This window comes from Citrus clementina, unplaced genomic scaffold (assembly GCF_000493195.1).
Source record: "Citrus clementina cultivar Clemenules unplaced genomic scaffold, Citrus_clementina_v1.0 scaffold_4, whole genome shotgun sequence".
In the NCBI taxonomy this organism is placed as follows: domain Eukaryota; kingdom Viridiplantae; phylum Streptophyta; class Magnoliopsida; order Sapindales; family Rutaceae; genus Citrus; species Citrus x clementina.
Genome location: NW_006262274.1, coordinates 13033220 through 13052310, shown reverse-complemented (window position 1 = coordinate 13052310; position 19091 = coordinate 13033220). Strand labels below are relative to the sequence as shown.

At 34.1% G+C, this 19091-nt stretch overlaps 1 non-coding gene across 1 annotated transcript; it reads right to left on the bottom strand.

The window, feature by feature from the left end:
• Nucleotides 1–12041: 12041 nt before the first annotated feature.
• LOC112099428 lies at nucleotides 12042–12148 on the bottom strand. Its single transcript, XR_002906230.1, has one exon. It is a non-coding gene; the product is annotated as a small nucleolar RNA R71 (small nucleolar RNA).
• Nucleotides 12149–19091: the final 6943 nt, after the last annotated feature.

The following is a 19091-nucleotide window of genomic DNA, read 5'->3' as shown; positions in this document are numbered from 1 at the left end:
TCAAGAATGAAAGACTGATTTTTTATGTTGACTTTAATTACGCGGCTTTGACTTAATTTTTAAAAATATTATATTACTAAAAAAAGAAGTTAAAAGATGCCATTTCAGTTGTATTCCAAATTAAAAAACATTATGTTTTGCAAGTGTTTGAGGAAAACCAGAAATGTAAATAACAAAAAATAATTAATAAAACGTTGCGTTTTGTAAAGGGGGGAAACATTTTTGTGAGAAAAGAGGGAAAATTTTTTCTAAGTGTTCAGAAAATTTGCAAGCGTCATTGTGGAATCTCAAAATCGATTAGCACACTTGCAGTAAACCCTCAAAGGTCGGCCATAGCAAACTAACAACACCCAAACACCCATAGTTTCAAAATCGTTCTTGTTGTTTCACTGAATCGTCTCTCTTTGCTGCGGTTGTCACTGAACCGTCTCTCTTTGCTGGGACGAAGTCAGTGCTAATCGAAACCCAAATTGGAATGAGAACAACATCCAGGGTACTTTTATTGACTGAAAGAAACCCAATCGCTTACCGTGAAAGAAGACCCAAATCGTTGTTGTCGCAATTGAAACCCTAGGCTTGACGGTGAATTGAAGCTTCACACCCACTGGTGAGTCATTGCTGCATTTGCATGTAGTTAATTTTGACTATTTATTCAACTTTTATGTAAAGTAGTAAATAATTTGTAAAAAATTGAAATGTATTTGCATGTATTGCATATATTGCATGTATTTCGGTAATCAATTTACTAAATAATTTCCCAGGAAGATAGTCATTAAAAATATTTTGAGTTCTGTTTTGAGTTGTAATCGTGCATTGCATAATGTTGTTAATTTTTTTTTTATTCTAGGTAATTCTGATTTATATTCATATGTCTGTGTGTGATTTTTTTTTTTCTAGCTATTTCTGATATTGAAGCTTCGTTAAGTTAAATGAGTGTTAGTGTATGAAGATGGTGATAATCTGCAACTTATATATCTTTATGTTCTAATAGTTGATTCTTTAAATATTGGCCTGAAATGTGTATAACAAAGCCTGAGGAGGGATTCTTAGTAACTGATTCTGTTATGTAAAATTGAGGGATTCTCACCTCTCATTGTCATCTACCTATGCATGTGGTGTTGTAGCTATTTTGCATCTGCTAGTATTGTTGTTACTGTTGTATATTTGCGTGTCAAATATAAATAGTTGTGATTGCTGCATAAACGTGACAGTTCAATGTTCTTGATTTGCTGAGGGCATTGTATTAAGGTACTTGAAGCTTTTCTTTGTGTTTGGTTTCATTGTTGTTCTACTGATGTATATTATTTGAAGTTGTAGTTTATTATTTCTTCTTAGACTTACTCATATGATTAATGTAATTTCTTGGTACCTTTTTAGCCCTATTGAGTCCAAGGTTTGAAATTCTATCAACTGATTATTCAAAATATATTTCAGTAATAAATATTGTTGCTGGATTTGTACCTGGAATTGGATATAGCAGCAGATTGTTGTGTTTAATATGGTAAGTTCCATTTCTTATCCTCTATTATTTGACTTTTTGAAGTTGTTATACACTTGCTTAAAATTTACGTGTCTTTAAATTTATATTTATGATACTATGTAATGTGTTTGTTGTGGGGCCTGTCTTATTTATTATATTTATAGTATAATAGGAGAGTGAACTTTTGAAAAGTATGAATTTCAGTTTATCAGCTTTCTTGGTTGCTATATTTGTAATTTTGAAATTTGTTTCTGGACCATGACTATGTTGTTCCGTAAAGTAGGTTGTTTCTTTAATATAAAAGAGAAAACTATATGGGCCAAATTGTGTTTAATTTGAAAGACCTCATGTAGATTTAACTTTGTTTATTTCACATGGTGCTGTAATATTAGACAAATATTCTAAGTATGTACATTCTTTCTTTGTTTTATGTATATGTCAGGAACATTAATTATTAAGCCTGAAATGGATAAATCTTGGATTCAATGTAATCGATTGTCGACAGAATATGAAGAGGGTGTCAAGAAATTGATAAATTTTGCTATAAAAAATGCCGGAGGCAGTAGTGTCATTAGGTGTCCATGCCTTGGTTGTAGGAATTTATCATTTGAAACACTTACAACTGTAAAAGATCATTTATATATGCATGGTTTTGATGTGAAATACGACAACTGGTTTTGGCACGGGGAAGAGATTCGTAAGAGTCCTTCTCATCAAAGAGAAAACTATTTTCAGCAATAAAATATAGAGTTTGACAATGGTAATGAGTTAGCAATGGTTAATGATGCTTATAAGGGTTGTTGTAGGGACCCTAAGGCATTCAAAGAGTTGCTAGAACAAGCTAAGAAACCCTTATTCCTAGGATGCACAAAATTTACTAAGTTATCCTTTTTAGTGAAATTGTTCAATGTGAAGGGTAGATTTGGGTGGTCTGTTGTGCAAATTTTATTGAACTCGCAAGTGCACGAATCTATTGTAGAATAGATCAATGGTGACGAGTGTCAATCCCACGAGGAGGTGGATTTTAATTGTGTGTAGAATTAATTTTTCTAAGTGGGTGGTTGGATTTGTGGGAAAGTGATTTAGAATATCTTAGAATTTAAATTGGAATGACATAATTAAATTAAAGTGAAAACTATTATAATTGAAGCGCTTGGGTATCTGGATCCGCATCAACATGCACTATGGACTAAATATTCCTTATTAGTGTCAATTAAATCATGAGGGGGGTATCCACACCTCATGAACCACACTCTAGTCAATATGGTGTTAAGGGCTTATCGTGTCAAATAATAATAATCTTGTACTAGGGAGCCGGTGAAACCAGGGCGGTATCTAGACAAGATTATTATTATTTGTCAACGAAAAGTCAAAACATCCACAAAAATTAAAGGCGAAGAGAAAATAAATTTACTAAATAAAGCCCATGGCACATGTTGAGACTTCACATTCAACCCAAGTTTGAAAGAAAATTAGCTACTCATAATTGAACTAGGGGTAAAATGGAAATTTATTAAAATACATAGAAAATACAAGATGAAGAAGGAATTACAGAAAATGGAGCCAAAAATGGATTCAGACATGCCAAATTAGGGGGAGAGAGCCCCTTTTTTATAGATACACTGAGTAAATCATGGTCATCGGATTAAAAATATTTTGGACGCTCATGATTGCGCCACGTCATCAGTCAACAGTACGCGGTTTGACCACGTGGCTTGAATAGTAACACGGTTTGACTGTGCGGTTTGAACAGTGACGCGGTTTGATTGAAAATAATCCTGTGTATATGCATATACCATATGCACGATTTTTGGTCCACTACCATGCTGTTACATCACCGATTAACAGTGCATAAGAATTTTGTCTAATAAAATCGTGACACCTCATCAGTCAATGCCACATCATCGGTCAATCCAACATCATCATTCCGTATATGTGAACAATATCGTGTACAGTAACATGGACAATACCGTACATGTGAATAGTACCGTACATGTGAACAATGACATTTTTCCTTTTATGGTCCTCCTAAGGTTTTTGACTGTGCTGAGTTCAAAAGTGATGTCTGTTTTGTTGTCTGATCTCTCGTTCATTGTGAAACGATCATGATGCCCCTAAAATACATAAAATACTTAATTAAAATAAAACACACATAATTAAATCACAAGAGGTTTAAATACATAAAAGTAAAGGTGTTAGTAAGACTTGAAATGTAAAATGACGATTTTCTCCTTTATAAATATACATTTTCTAACACTCAACACACCCCCCAACCAGCTTATTGCTAGTCCCTAGCAAATAAAGCGAAAACAAAATTCAAACCCAAAATGATTTTTTTTTAAACACTCGTGTTTATTTAATCAGACTAATGATAGCAATCAAATAAAAATATAAGCATTATCTCCAGTCTACAGAAACATCACACCCACATCAACCATCCATATGAATCAGCCCAGTAGACTTTGTCACAGCTACTTTCAATAATGACATGTCAAACCCCAAAATCTCACTGGAAGTAGTGACACTCTCACAAGGAAATTAAACTCAATAAAAATAGTCACTTCAATGAATGCTAATTTTGAGAGAAAATAATAAAGAAGTGATATCACACACTCTCACCAAGATAAAAGAAATATGCCCACAGCTTAGAAATAATACGATCTTAAATCAAACAAAAATGCTAGTCAGCCCAATTTATTTATTTATTTATTATTTTTTTTATGCACCACTACATCTTTTTAGCCCATATAACTAGCTTCTACTTCAGACTATAGCTCCTTAAAATAAAGAATGACTTTTATTAGGATGTAACGTAGGCTAAGGATATGTCTAACAAATGAAGGAAAATAGAAAAACAAAATATATGTTTGAGAAAAAGTAGAAATCTTTTGAAAATTACAAGGTGGATTTCACCTATTATTGTTATTTTTTTCTTTTTTCTTTTTCTTTTTTTTTAAACAACAATTTTTTTTTGTTTTTTCTTTTCTTTTGTTTGGCACAACTTCACTGAACAAAATAATTATTTATAATTTTCACAAACATAAATAGGTAATAGAACTTGTAAGATATTGGGTAATACTCCAAATTGGAGTGGGTCAAGATGATAAGTTTGACAAATAAAAGTTTTTTTTTAGAGGCTCAAAAGGGTTAATCTATGGATTTTTCACAAAAGAGATGGCTAGAAAAGCTCAAACGGGTCAAAGATGGCATTTTCATCGTCTTTTAGGGATCTAAATAATCTTCCATATCTACTAGTTAGATGGACCTCAAGATGTAGCAACACACATTTTTTTCTTCTCTTTTTTTTTCTTTTATCTTAATTTTTTTTTCTTTTTAGAGGGTTGACTCAAAAGAAATCTAGAGGTCGTATATAAAATAATAAACTGCTAAGCCGTATGAAGAATGGGCAAAAGGGGTTATTCTCCAAGAAAAATGACACGCTCAAAAACTCACTTAATATTTATTATGACATGTGCATTCCTTCAAGTAACTCATATTTGTCTCCGACATCAACATATAAAATAGCAAATATAGCATAACATTACTTAAGACCAAAGATAATGCAAATACTAAAATTTGAAAGTCATCATGCCATCGAAAAAATCACACAATTTTTTTTTAAAATGACAGTCTACCCCCCAACCTATTCTAAACATGAAAAGAAAATATGCATGCAGAAATGTGAAAAATGATACAGAAAAACTAATTAGAAAAGTTACACTTAAAATGATAGAAAAAGAAAATGGATTTTTTTTTAACTAAGAAGATACGTTTCTAGAGGCACTACTCTCCATATTCAGCCATCTTCGACTCAAAAATTTGAAAGTATATATTTATAAAGGAGAAATTAAAAAAAAGAAGAAAAATGATTGTCAAAACTTAATAAAGAAAAAGAAAATATCTGGAAATTTTTTTCATTTTATTTTTTATTTTTTATTTTTTATTTTTTCAAACGAAGAAGATGCGTTTCTAGAGTTACTACACTCCATATTCAGCCATCTTCAACACAAAAAGTTAGCCACGGTTAGTCTTTACAACAAAAAATCAGTAAAAACTTAACCAAGATTTCACAATTGTCAATTATTCCCTCCCCCCAACCAGAACGAAACATTGTCCTCAATGTTTTAAAGGAAAGAAGTAGAGTTTAGAAGACATCACCTGGGTGGTGCAACACAGAAGAAAATATTTACAAGCGGAGAGTTAAATCTAATTTGTACTTCTTACTGCGGCTACTATTACCATCATTATTTGGAGACTCCAACACCAAGATCCTGAGTTCTGGCTCCGATTTATAAGCTTGTAACAGATCAAGTAGCTCATTAGCAGTGTGAGCACAAATAAAAAGCTTTTTCGTTGTGGAAGGAATGTAATAGTTTTTAATTGCATGGTTAAGAAATACAATAAAGCCATCATAAAAATTATTGACATTTAACAAATCGATGGGTTTCTGATGAATGTGCAGATGGGCTCAAGATGCTAATGTGATAAGTAGGGGTGGGCAAAAAAACCGTAGTCTTAAAAAAACCGAACCGAACCGACGGTTTTTTCTAATTCGGTTCGGTTTTTATTTTTTAACAAAACCGAATATACCATTTGTAAAAAAAATCGAAATGTCGGTTCGGTATTCGGTTCACTTAGCTTAACCGAAAAACCGAACCGAAAACCGAATTTTTTTTTATTTTATTCAAATCAAACATGTGTTAATAATTTTATTCAAATCAAACATGATTTTATTCAAATCAAACATGTGTTATTTCTCTTTATAACATTATGGTTATGTTTATATAGATGGAGTATTGGAGTTTCGTTATGTATTTTGAAATTTTAATATTTCATATTTTAGGAGTATCTTATTAATGGTTAGTAAGATATTATTGATAAAATGTGTTTTGAATACTTTGTATTTATTGTTAATATTTGTAATAAAATTAGGATAAATTATTTGTTGAAAAAAATTATTACATTCATAAGGCCCAATGGGCTAAAAATTTAAAAATTCAAAATATGCCCAATAGGCCCAGAACCGAAAAAACCGAACCGAACCGAACCGATTCGAAAAGAACCGTTTGAGTTCGGTTCTTATTCGGTTCTTTTTAAAAAATAACCGATTTAAATCGATTCTACTTAATTTCGAACCGAACCGAACCGAACCGAACCATGCCCAACCCTAGTGATAAGTGCCTCTAGAGTTGCAAGATCTCCTGGTAGGAAAATAAAAGCATCAGCATGATTAAGCATTTCAGTTATTCTTTCTTACATACCTGAGACTACTAACTCTTCTCAAGTCGGTGAGTCAGACAAACTGCCCAAAGGTTTTAGGGCTCTTGAGATGATGCCTAACACTTAGCTTCCCCTGACAAAAGCAGTTTCTAAGACCAATTTTGATAACCCTCGATTACATCCTCCATACATCAAGTGTAATTTTCTCTCTGCTATACTTCGACCAAGATCTATGGCTGCCTCAACGAACTCTTTATGTTTGCCATAGTTAAATCCAAAAAGTACACAAATGTTCTTGAATTGTCTATTAGGAGTAGCTGCCATTGGGATACTTCTCAAAAACAATTTGTAAGTGCTTAACAAAAAATCATATTTAAGAATCTTGGCGACAGTGGGTCACAGCTGTGTATGATCTAGCATGTCAGTGTCAACTAACGAGTAAAGCACATGGCTCGCGAGTCAAAAAGAAAAAAGTAAAAAGAAAAAGAGACAATGATAAAATAAAATTATTAAAAATAATAATGCAAATGATAAAACAATAGTGAAATAAAATAACAATGAAGTAAAAAGATATTTACAGGTAGTTACGATTGTGGCTCACATCTTCCTCTGATTTTACGTCCAGAAACGACTCGAACGCCCTCTATGGGTCGAGGATGGGCTTCCCATCAATTTTTCTTATAAACTGGTAAACATGGTTGTTTATAGTCAGATTCCCGAGACTATATCGTGCATGCTCTTTCTGGAATAATGGCCATAACTGGAGAATCGCTCCTTGTACATATCTACTAGGATGTGTTTCAAGAGACAAAATGATATCATCCAATGACTCCTTATTCAAGTCATCCTTAATGAATTGAATCTTATCTTCCCTGTTATCAGACACCATTCCTAAAGAACATGATTTTTTTATCGCATCTCATTTTGGCACACTTATGACAAGCAACAGAAATTCTTTGAGCTCTTCGTTTTCTTGCATAATTTCCTTTACCACAATCAGGCATGTATGAAATAAATTTTAGAGGTAAATCACCTGCCAATCGCACTTTGGCCTCAATTAACCAGCGGATGTCAGCAGTTATGTTATTCCTCATGAGCAATCGCATGCGTTCAGACCGAGCTTTATAGATTGTAAGGAGGGCATTATGAGGAAGTGAAGGGAATCGATTGTGAAGCTTTACTAGAATCTCATTTCTGTCCATACCTTCGCCTGAGAATATCAGTTATTATGAGAAACTGAAGTAACTGACTTGATTGTCACGGAGTACCGTTATCCGCCACTTCACCGGGGTAACAAACTAAAGCACACAAACAAAGAAAAACAAACTAAAACACATAAAGAAAATTACAATCGTCCTCTTATTAAATTTACCTCAAGCTCCAACTGGATGTTGTAGACACTTCTCTCAATGTCTCTGAGTTGGCTTTCTAAATCCTCAACATGGGATATTAACTCTAGTGGTTGCAGAGCCCAAATATGATGTGTTTTACAAAATTGAATCTGCCTTTTGAGATGAGATTTTACACGTTGAAGTGGTCTAAGAATGTCCAGGAGGAACTGTTTAGCTATGGCACTCATGATTAACAATGATAAGAGAAAACTTAATGGTTAAACAAACACACTTATGCAAAAATAATTTCAATTAGCAACAGAATAGTAAAAAAAAAAAGAAAAAAAAATCAAATCACCGAAAAGAAAAAAAATCTCAATTCAAATCTGGTGGGTCACTAAAATTTACTTCGGTATCCTCTCCATGTGGTTGGTACTATAGATATGGCTTTAATCTGTGACCATTAACTTTAAACGTGACACCGTTCTTTGGGTCCTTAATTTCAATTGCCCTATGTGGAAAAACAGTGTGAACAATAAAGGGGTCAGACCATCGAGAGCGTAACTGACCTGGGAATAAGTGAATTGAATAAAAACATTTTCTTACCTGGAGTGAAAGATTTTATCATAATTTGCTTGTCATGAAAGACTTTCATTCGCTACTTGTAAATTTTGGCATTTTCGTATGCATCATTGCGAATTTCTTCTTTCTGAGTTAGCTTGTTGTATGTCAAAGTTGAATTTCTTGATGGCCCAATATGAACGATGCTCGAGTTCCACAGGTAGGTGGTAAACTTTTCCATACACTGGCATGTAGGGTGACATCCCAATCGGAGTCTTGAAAGCTGTTCTATATGCCCATAATGCATCATCAAGTCTTAATGACTAATCTTTTCTGTCTGGCCTCACTGCCTTTTCTAATATATGCTTTATTTCTCGATTGGAGATCTTAACTTGGCCACTGGTTTGCGGATGATATAGGGTCGCCACTTTGTGAGTGATGGAATACTTTGTCAAAGAGTTTTGAATGCTTTGTTACAAAAGTGGGCACTACCATCACTGATTATTGCTCGAGGGAATCCAAAGCGTGAAACAATGTTGCTTTTCAAAAATCCTATCACCACATTGTGATCATTGGTTTTATATGGAATTGCTTCTACCTATTTTGATACATATTCAACAGCAACCAATATGTATTGATGTCCAAAAGAAGGGGGAAAATGTCCCATGAAGTCGATACCCCATACATAAAAAATCTCAACCACTAAAATTGGATTTAGTGGCATCATATTCTTTCGTGTAATGTTCCCCATTCATTGACACCTATCACATGAAGAACAGAAAGTGTAAGCATCTCGAAATATACTTAGCCAATAGAAACCACATTGTAAAACTTTAGTAGTTGTTTTATTAACGCTGAAATGGCCTTCACAAGCTTGTTCATAGCAGAATGAAATAATACTCTGAATTTCACTTTCTGGAACACATCGTCTAATAATTTGATCTGCACAATACTTGAACAAACAAGGGTCATCCCAAAAGAAATTCTTTATTTCCGCAAAAAATTTGGCCTTGTCTTGCTTGGTCCAATGCTCTGGAAGTTGCCCTGTAATAAGATAATTAACTATATCAGTATACCATGGTAATACTTCCACACTCATCAATTGTTCATGTAGAAATGACTCATTCAATTGTAATGGTTCCATAATTGTGTCAAAATGGAGACGATAGAGATGGCCTGCCACAATGTTCTCTGTGTCTTTCTTATCATTGAATTCCAAATCAAATTCTTGTAAAAGTAATGATAACTCTATGAAATGAGAGTTATCATAGCACTTTTAGACTTAAATTAATATTACTTAAAGAGTAAATGATGTGTTTCTATTGTATTTTTGTTACCTTTTGCATAAATTTTCATTTTAGTTTAGTCTTAATGAGTTTTGCTTAATTTAAAGTAATTCATGCTTAAATTGTGTGCATAATTGTAAATTTCCAGAAGCTTATAATTCATGGAAGGAATGCTATGCAATAGGCTTGCAAAAATAAGGAAAGAACATGGCTACAAAAGAGTTGAAACAAATCTGGAACAGTGCAGTTGCTGTAGATATTGTTGTAGCAACCATTGCTGTAGCAATCCTAGAACAACGACAGAAAAAATTTCGCGCGGGATACTTGCAGAATTGCAATCTGCAGTTTCCTAATCTGACTTATGCGCGCCCTAAGCTTCCGTTTACCCTAATTTTCAACTATAAAAGAAGCACACATCATAAGGAAAAGGGAGAGCCGTCACCCAAGGAAAAAAACAAAAAGAAACGAAAGAAAAACAAGATTCAAGAGAGAGATTGAGGGCTGCACAAGAGGAGAATTTGCATAAATAAATCAAGAACTCAGTCCTTCTTATTCTTCTCCTGTTTTCTTGTTTACTATTTATTCATGGGGATGCGTTTCATGGCTGAAACTTTGTTCTTTATTTTTCTTTTACAAACCATGAACTAAATTTATTTGTGGTTGAGTGATAAACAATCTTGATGGTTTATTGACTGAATATATGTGTTGCTGCATGTTTGCTGTAGCAGTTTGTTTTGATAGTATTTATTTTTATTGATTATTTCGGTTGATCACCCATTTAATGATACAAGTTAGGAGAGAGCCACAAAAGGGCCTATCTTAGTGGAACATATCAGAACAATATTTGATCTTAAATTAAGTTTCCCGGATTGAGTTTTACTTGAGTCCCAAAAGGGTCATGCTTGATTTAAGATTAGTGATGAACTAGACATAAGGATTCACCTTGTAGAGTAAAGAGAACCTAAGCGTGTAATGCTATATCTTATGTTGGCATAGCAACTGATCACTGTTAGGTTGCATATAGATATAAGATATCCAACCTGCGACGACTGAGGATACATAAGGATTCTGCCCAGTGTTGTAGCAAATACTGCAGCAACCGAGCCAACCATTAGAAAATAGTCAAGATCATTAAGAGAGTTTATTCACTCAACTACTTTATATTCCCATTGATTTTATCCTTGAGATTGACGTGATAATTTACCTTGTTGCATTTTATTTACTGTGTTTTTATTTTAATTAGTAAATTAGTTTTATCAATTGTTTATCTTAATTTAGACATAAAATCTGCACTGTTAAGATTGTTGCAGCAAGTCTAATAACATCAATCCTTGTGGAGACGATCTTGAATACTCATCACTTTATTACTTGTTGTGTACACTTGCACATTGACACCAATAGCATTACTATTTATACACCAACAAGTTTTTGGCGCCGTTGCCGGGGATTGATTGTTAATTGTGATTTGTTAAATTAGTTTTAACGGTGCTAATTTTATTTTATTTTATTTTAATTTGTTTATTTTGTTGACATATGTGATCTAGCAACCCTTGCATGTGCAAATATAAATCTGTTGACTTCCAGTTTGATCTAGAAATTGAAAGAATTGCAAGGAGATTGAGAAGAGAGCATCGAGAATTACAAGATGCTATAGCAATGAATGATTTGCAAGATTTAAGAAACTTGAACCGTAGAGAGGGGATACAACCAGTCAATGTACATGAAGGTCTGAATGGACAATGTGTTCAAAGGCAATCAGGGAACAACAACATTATTCACATGGCCAACGATAGAGATAGAGCCATTCGAGACTACGCAGTGTTGACTCCTCAAGCCATACATCCGGGAATAGTTAGACCCGACATTCAAGCTGACAATTTCGAACTCAAACCTGTGATGTTTCAGATGCTTCAAACAGTGAGGCAATTTAATGGTTTGCCATCCGAAGATCTTCATCTACACCTTAAGTTATTTTTTGAAGTAAGTGATGCTTTCAAGATTGCTGGAGCATCGCAAGAAGCATTGAGACTTAGACTTTTCCCGTTTTCTTTGAGAGACCGAGCAAGAGCATGGTTAAATTCTCTACCACCAGATTCTATCACTACATGGAATGATTTGGCTGAAAAAATTTTGATGAAATACCTCCCGCTAACCAAGAATGCAAAGTTGAGGAACGAGATCACATCTTTCCATCAACTTGAAGATGAGAGCGTGTGTGATGCATGGGAGAGATTTAAAGAGTTACTAAGAAAATGTCCTCATCATGGTATTCCTTGCTGCATACAGTTGGAAACTTTCTATAATGGTCTCAACCAAAGCACTAGATTGATGGTGGACGCTTCAGCAAATGAGGCCTTGTTATCTAAGTCTTACAATGAGGCTTATGAAATTTTGGAGAGAATAGCCAACAATAATTATCAGTGGCCATCAACCAGACAGGCTGCAGCAAGAGGAATAGCAGGAGTTTATAACGTAGATGTCTTGACAGCATTGTCAGCCCAAGTAACTTCATTAACAAATATGGTAAAGGCCATGACTACTGCTCCAGCAACTGTTAACCAAATTTCTGATATGTCTTGCGTTTATTGTGGAGAATGGCATTTATTTGACAATTGTCCTAGTAATCTAGCTTCAGTTAACTATATGAGCAGCTTCAATAGACAGAACCAGGACAATCCATATTCAAACACTTACAACCCTGGATGGAGACAACACCCGAACTTTTCATGGAGTAATCGGAATCAACCTACTGTAGCACTCAATGGACAAAATAGACATGCTCAACCACTTGGATTTTATCAGTAAAATCAAGAGCAAAGAAGCATCAACAATGATCAACTCAGCTCCCTTGAAGGTTTGATTAAGGATTATATTGTGAGGAATGAAGCAGTTGTCCAAAGTCATACTGTATCGTTGAGAAACTTGGAAAATCAAATTGGACAGCTTGCTGCAGCATTGAGTAACAGACCTCAAAGTAGTTTACCCAGTAATACAGAGGACCCAAGAAGAGAATGGAAAGAGCACTGCAAAGTGATTAACTTGATATCTGGAAAGGATGTTCATAGTCCCGTTGGTGTACCAAAAAGAAGAGTTGAGCCCACTTCAATCCAAAAAGAAACTCAACTTGAAAAAGAGTCACAATCCTCCACTTCACAGCACACTGGTGAGAGCAGTCAAGCTGTAGCATTTGCCGAAAATGATGATCTAACACCTGTGGATAACGAGGCTGTAGCATAAACCCAGAACATGGCAAAAGAGAAGCAATCTGCACAACTTACTGCAGCACAACAGTTTAGACATCCACCACCGTTTCCTCAAAGGTTTCAGAAGCAAAAACAAGACAAGCAGTTCAGCAAAATCTTAGGAGTATTGAAACAAGTACATATCAATATCCCTTTTGTAGAAGCTCTAGAGCAAATGCCAAATTATGCGAAATTTTTTAAGGATATTTTGACAAAGAAAATAAGACTTGGAGAGTTTGAAACAGTTGCTTTAACACAAGAGTGTAGCCGAATGCTCCAGAGTAAGATACCACAGAAGATGAAGGATCCAGGAAGCTTCACAATCCCATGCTCCATAGGCACTAAATACAGTGGCAAAGCACTTTGTGATCTGGGGGCTAGCATCAATCTCATGCCTTTATCAGTGTTTAAGCAATTGGGAGTTGGTGAATGTAGACCAACAATAGTGACTTTACAACTTGCTGACAGATCTCATGCATATCCAGAAGGGAAGATTGAAGATAAATTTTTTTTTTTTTTAAAAAAAAAAAAATTTTTAAAATTTTTTGGAAGGCTTTTTTTTTTTTTTAAAAAAGTGCAATCATTCTAGGGAGACCTTTCTTAGGCACGGGAAAGACTTTAATTGATGTTCAAAAAGGAGAATTAACCATGAGGGTGAATGACCAACAAGTTACATTCAATTTGCTGGATGTCATGAAAAATCCCGATGAGATTGAAGATTGTAATTTTATCAGTGTTGTGCACTTTGTTGCAGTAGAGAGATTACACAGTTGCTGCAGTAAGGAAGAAATCAATGATGTAACATTTGAAGAACTTGATGATGAAGATCATGGAGCAGCTAACATAGCACGGTCAGGGGAGAAGCAACCCTTCGGAATTGACGAGCAAATCCAGCAAAGGGAACTCACTCCAGACCAACAAGAATTCAAGGTTAATAAGCCGAGAGTGAAGCACTATATAGGAACTGATGTGAACAGCCTAAAGAGGGATCGGTTCTTGAAGGATCCAGGTTGAGGAAACAAGAAAGGTTAGGCTGAAAGACCTAAAATCAAGCGCTAATTGAGAAGCAACCCAATAAGGGAAGTTGTTTCAAGTTTTTAAGGCATTGAATTTAGCTTTTAAATTATTTAATTTGTCTTTTTGTTATTTTAAGTGTGCATCTAATTTTTTGTCTTTGTGTTAAATTGCAGCAAGTAAAACAAAAAAAATGTGAAAACAAAACAGGAGGGAATTGCTGCAGCATCACTTACAGCATGACATATAATAAAATATTCTCAAACAATAGAGGCATTTCTTGCTTTTGTAGCAGCAAATGGATTGATCAGATTTTATGATAAGGTGCGTTTAAGAAGTGGATCAAAGAAGAAGTGGCCCTTTACAGCCTATACTACAGCAGTGCTTCCAACAACAGGGGAGTACCCCCTACTTGCTAGTTTATTTTACTTCTTTCTGCAAAACTTTTCTTTCATTTAGTTTTAATTTTCTAATTCATTCTACATGTCCTTTTATTTAGTGTATGCATGTCTGGTTTATGTGGTTTTGTTTTGTGTGCTTGTGAGGACACAGCACCACTCAAGTTTGGGGGGGTTGTGTTTCTGAGTACATGTGTTTATGCTTGTGTTGTGTGAAGCTCTGTTATCTAATATTTGTGTATAGATTTGAAAACCTAATGAAGATAAATTGAGTGTTATTCAGTATTTATGAGAATGCCAAGTAGAGATAGTTATAGATGGAGGTTGAAATTCTGTCCCGACACTTAGACTTTGGTTGATTTTTATGAGAATGCTGTAGCAGAGCCAGGAAAACAAAAAAAAAGAGCAGAAAATATCTCAAGTTTGGGGGAAAATTTTTGTTGGACTGTGCCTATTATGAAATAAATTCTGCTCCAATAGTTTAAGTTGCTGAGTAACCAGGGTTGAGTATGCACCCCATATGCAAACTTGAGTCCAAAGGCAACACAAGCTACGAGCAATGTTGCAACAATTATTTAAAAAAAAGAGAAAAAAAAGAAAAAGAAAAAAAATGGTGATAAAGAGGTCCGCTGCCTAGGATACTGAGTAACCTGGTCTGTTCATGAGCCCCATGTTCAGCTTTGAGTCAAAGGCGTCCAAAGGTATGACCTAGATATAACATCCTGGATGTGTTGCTACAGCAACTCTGACATGTACTTTAAGTGAGTAATTGGGTGTCGTCATTACAAGTGATAGGCATTCACATGAAAGCTCAATGTTGCATTGAAGGGTTTAAAAAAAAAATTGTAGCACAGTTTGAATATAATTGTGAGTTTTGCTCCCCCATATGTGAATATATTTGTGTTCTACCTCTTAATTGTATACAAATTTTGTGCAATGTTGTAGCACCTCTGGAATTTGATCAAAGTGGCACATACACACTGTGGACAGAATGAAGCCTAAGTCTAGAACTGAATTGCTATGGTTATTTTGTATGATTAAGAGTGTGATCTGAGGGTGGAAGAATCCTTGCAAATTTGATGACAGAGCTAAGTTATTTGTTGCATGATTGTGTGATTGAAGTGTGAATGTTGTTGTCATTACTTGAGGAAAAGTAATGGTTTAAGTTTGGGGGTGTGATAACTCTATGAAATGAGAGTTATCATAGCACTTTTAGACTTAAATTAATATTACTTAAAGAGTAAATGATGTGTTTCTATTGCATTTTTGTTACATTTTGCATAAATATTCATTTTAGTTAAGTCTTAATGAGTTTTGCTTAATTTAAAGTAATTCGTGCTTAAATTGTGTGCATAATTGTAGGTTTCCAAAAGCTTATAATTCATGGAAGGAATGTTATGCAATAGGCTTGCAAAAATAAGGAAAGAACATGGTTACAAAAGAGTTTAAACAAATCTGGAACAGTGCAGTTGCTGTAGATATTGCTGTAGCAATCCTGGAATAACGACAAAAAAAATTCCGCGCAGGATACTTGCAGAATTGCGATCTGCAGTTTCCTAATCTGACTTATGCGCGCCCTAGGCTTCCGTTTACCCTAATTTTCAACTATAAAAGAAGCACACATCATAAGAAAAAGGGAGAGCCGTCACCCAAGGAAAAAAATAAAAAGAAACAAAAGAAAAACAAGATTCAAGAAAGAGATTAAGGGCTGCACAAGAGGAGAATTTGCAGAAATAAATCAAGAACTCAGTCCTTCTTATTCTTCTTTTGTTTTCTTGTTTACTATTTATTCATGGGGATGTGTTTCATGGCTGAAACTTTGTTCTTTATTTTTCTTTTACAAACCATGAACTAAATTTATTTGTGGTTGAGTGATAAACAATCTTGATAGTTTATTGATTGAATATATGTGTTGCTGCATGTTTGCTGTAGCAGTTTGTTTGGATAGTATTTATTTTTATTCATTATTTCGGTTGATCACCCATTTAATGATACAAGTTAGGAGAGAGCCGCAAAAGGGCCTATCTTAGTGGAACATATCAGAACAATACTTGATCTTAAATTGAGTTTCCCGGATTGAGTTTTACTTGAGTCCCAAAAGGGCCATGCTTGATTTAAGATTAGTGATGAACTAGATATAAGGATTCACCTTGTAGGGTAAAGAGAACCTAAGCAAGTAATGCTATATCTTATGTTGACATAGCAACTGATCACTGTTAGGTTGCATATAGATATAAGATATCCAACACGCGACGGCTGAGGATACATAAGGATTCTGCCCAGTGCTGTAGCAAATACTGCAGCAACCGAGCCAACCATTAGAAAATAGTCAAGACCTTTAAGAGAGTTTATTCATTCAACTACTTTATATTCCCATTGATTTTATCCTTGAGATTGACGTGATAATTTATCTTGTTGCATTTTATTTACTGTGTTTTTATTTTAATTAGTAAATTAGTTTCATCAATTGTTTACTTAATTTAGACACAAAATCTGCACTGTTAAGATTGTTGTAGCAAGTCTAATAACATCAATCCATATGGAGATGATCTTGAATACTCATCACTTTATTACTTGTTGTGTACACTTGCACATTGACACCAATAGCATTAGTATTTATACACCAACAAGTAACACTCAACGAATTAGTCTACCTTTTGTATCTTTCTTTGTGAGAAGATATTTAAGAGCAGCATGATTTATTAATACAATTATTTTACAACCAATGAGATAAGAACGAAATTTTTCTAATGCAAACACTACTGCTAGCATTTCTTTTTCAGTGGTTGAATAGTTCAACTGTGCATCATTCAATGTTATACTAGCATAGTAAATAACATGGGGAATTCGATCAACTCGTTGTCCTGATATTGCTCCTAATGCATAATCAGATGCATCACACATGAGCTCAAATGGTAAGCTTCAGTTTGGGGACTGAATGATGGGTGATGATATCAATAACTGCTTTAATTTTTCAAATGCCACAAGACATGAATCATCAAACATAAAAGGTACATCCTTAGCAAGTAGATTGCATAAGGGTCTAGAAACTTTGCTAAAATCTTTAATGAAACGTCTATAAAAACCAGCATACCCAAGGAAAGATCTTACTTCTCTGACTGTTTTAGGTAGGGGAAGATTGGAAATGAGATCCACCTTGGCTTTGTCAACCTCAATACATTTGCTTGAAATGATGTGACCGAGAACAATACCTTGTTTTACCATAAAATGACACTTCTCTCAATTTAAGACTAAATTCTTCTCGATACATCTCTGCAGAACTAATGTTAGATAATGTAAACATTGATTAAATGAGTCACCAAAAACAGAAAAGTCATCCATAAAGACTTTTAGGAATCGTTCAACCATATCAGAAAAAATGGTCAACATGCATCGTTGAAATGTAGCAGGTGCATTACATAATCCAAATGAGTCACCAAAAACAGAAAAGTCATCCATAAAGACTTTTAGGAATCGTTCAACCATATCAGAAAAAATGGTCAACATGCATCGTTGAAATGTAGCAGGTGCATTACATAATCCAAATGGCATCCTCCTATATGCAAAAGTGCCAAAAGGGCAAGTGAAAGTGGTTTTCTCTTGATCTTTTGGTGCTATGGGAATCTGATTATATCCTGAGTAGCCATTAGAAAGCAATAAAATCCATGGCCTGCTAATCTATCAAGCATTTGATCGATAAATGGTAAAGGAAAATGGTCTTTACGTGTGACAAAATTCAACTTTCTATAATCAATGCAAACACGCCATCCTGTAGTTACTCTAGTGGGTATCAATTCATTATCAGCATTGGTAACGATGGGAACAAAACAAATAAAATAAAAATACGACCATGCATGCATGCAAAACAAATAAAATAAAAATAAAGATGGGAACAAAACAAATAAAAATAAAGAAGAGTGAGAAATTACGATACTAACCTTATTGCACTATTACAACCTTTCTATAAAAACACACAAAAATAAATACGTGAAATAAATTAACTAAAAATTAAATTAATAAAATAAACAAAAAAATTACAAAGAAAAATAAATTAAAAATTAAATTACAAAATTTTAAAGAAGAGAAAAAGGAAAGAAATACTAACCTTTAAATGTAGATTCACTTTTTTTTCTTTTTTTAATAATAAAAAAAATACAAGAAAACAAATAAAAGAAATTATTCACAAAAATTAATTCTAAAAATTACTTACCTCCCCGGCAACGGCGCCAAAAACTTGTTGTGCAAACTTTAATGTACTCGCAAGCGCACGAATCTATTGTAGTATAAACTAATGGTGACGAGTGTCGATCCCACGAGGAGATAGATTTTAATTGTGTAGAATTAATTTTGTAAATGGGTGATTGGATTTGTGGTGGAAATGATTTGGAATATGCTAAAACTTAAATTAAAATGGCGAGAATAAATTCTAAAATTGGAATTGAAATGGCAAGAATAAATTGAAGAGAATTCTATTAAAATGACGTACTTGGATATCTGGATCCGTATCAACATGCATCATGGGCTAAATAATCCTTATTAATGCCAATTAAATCATGAGG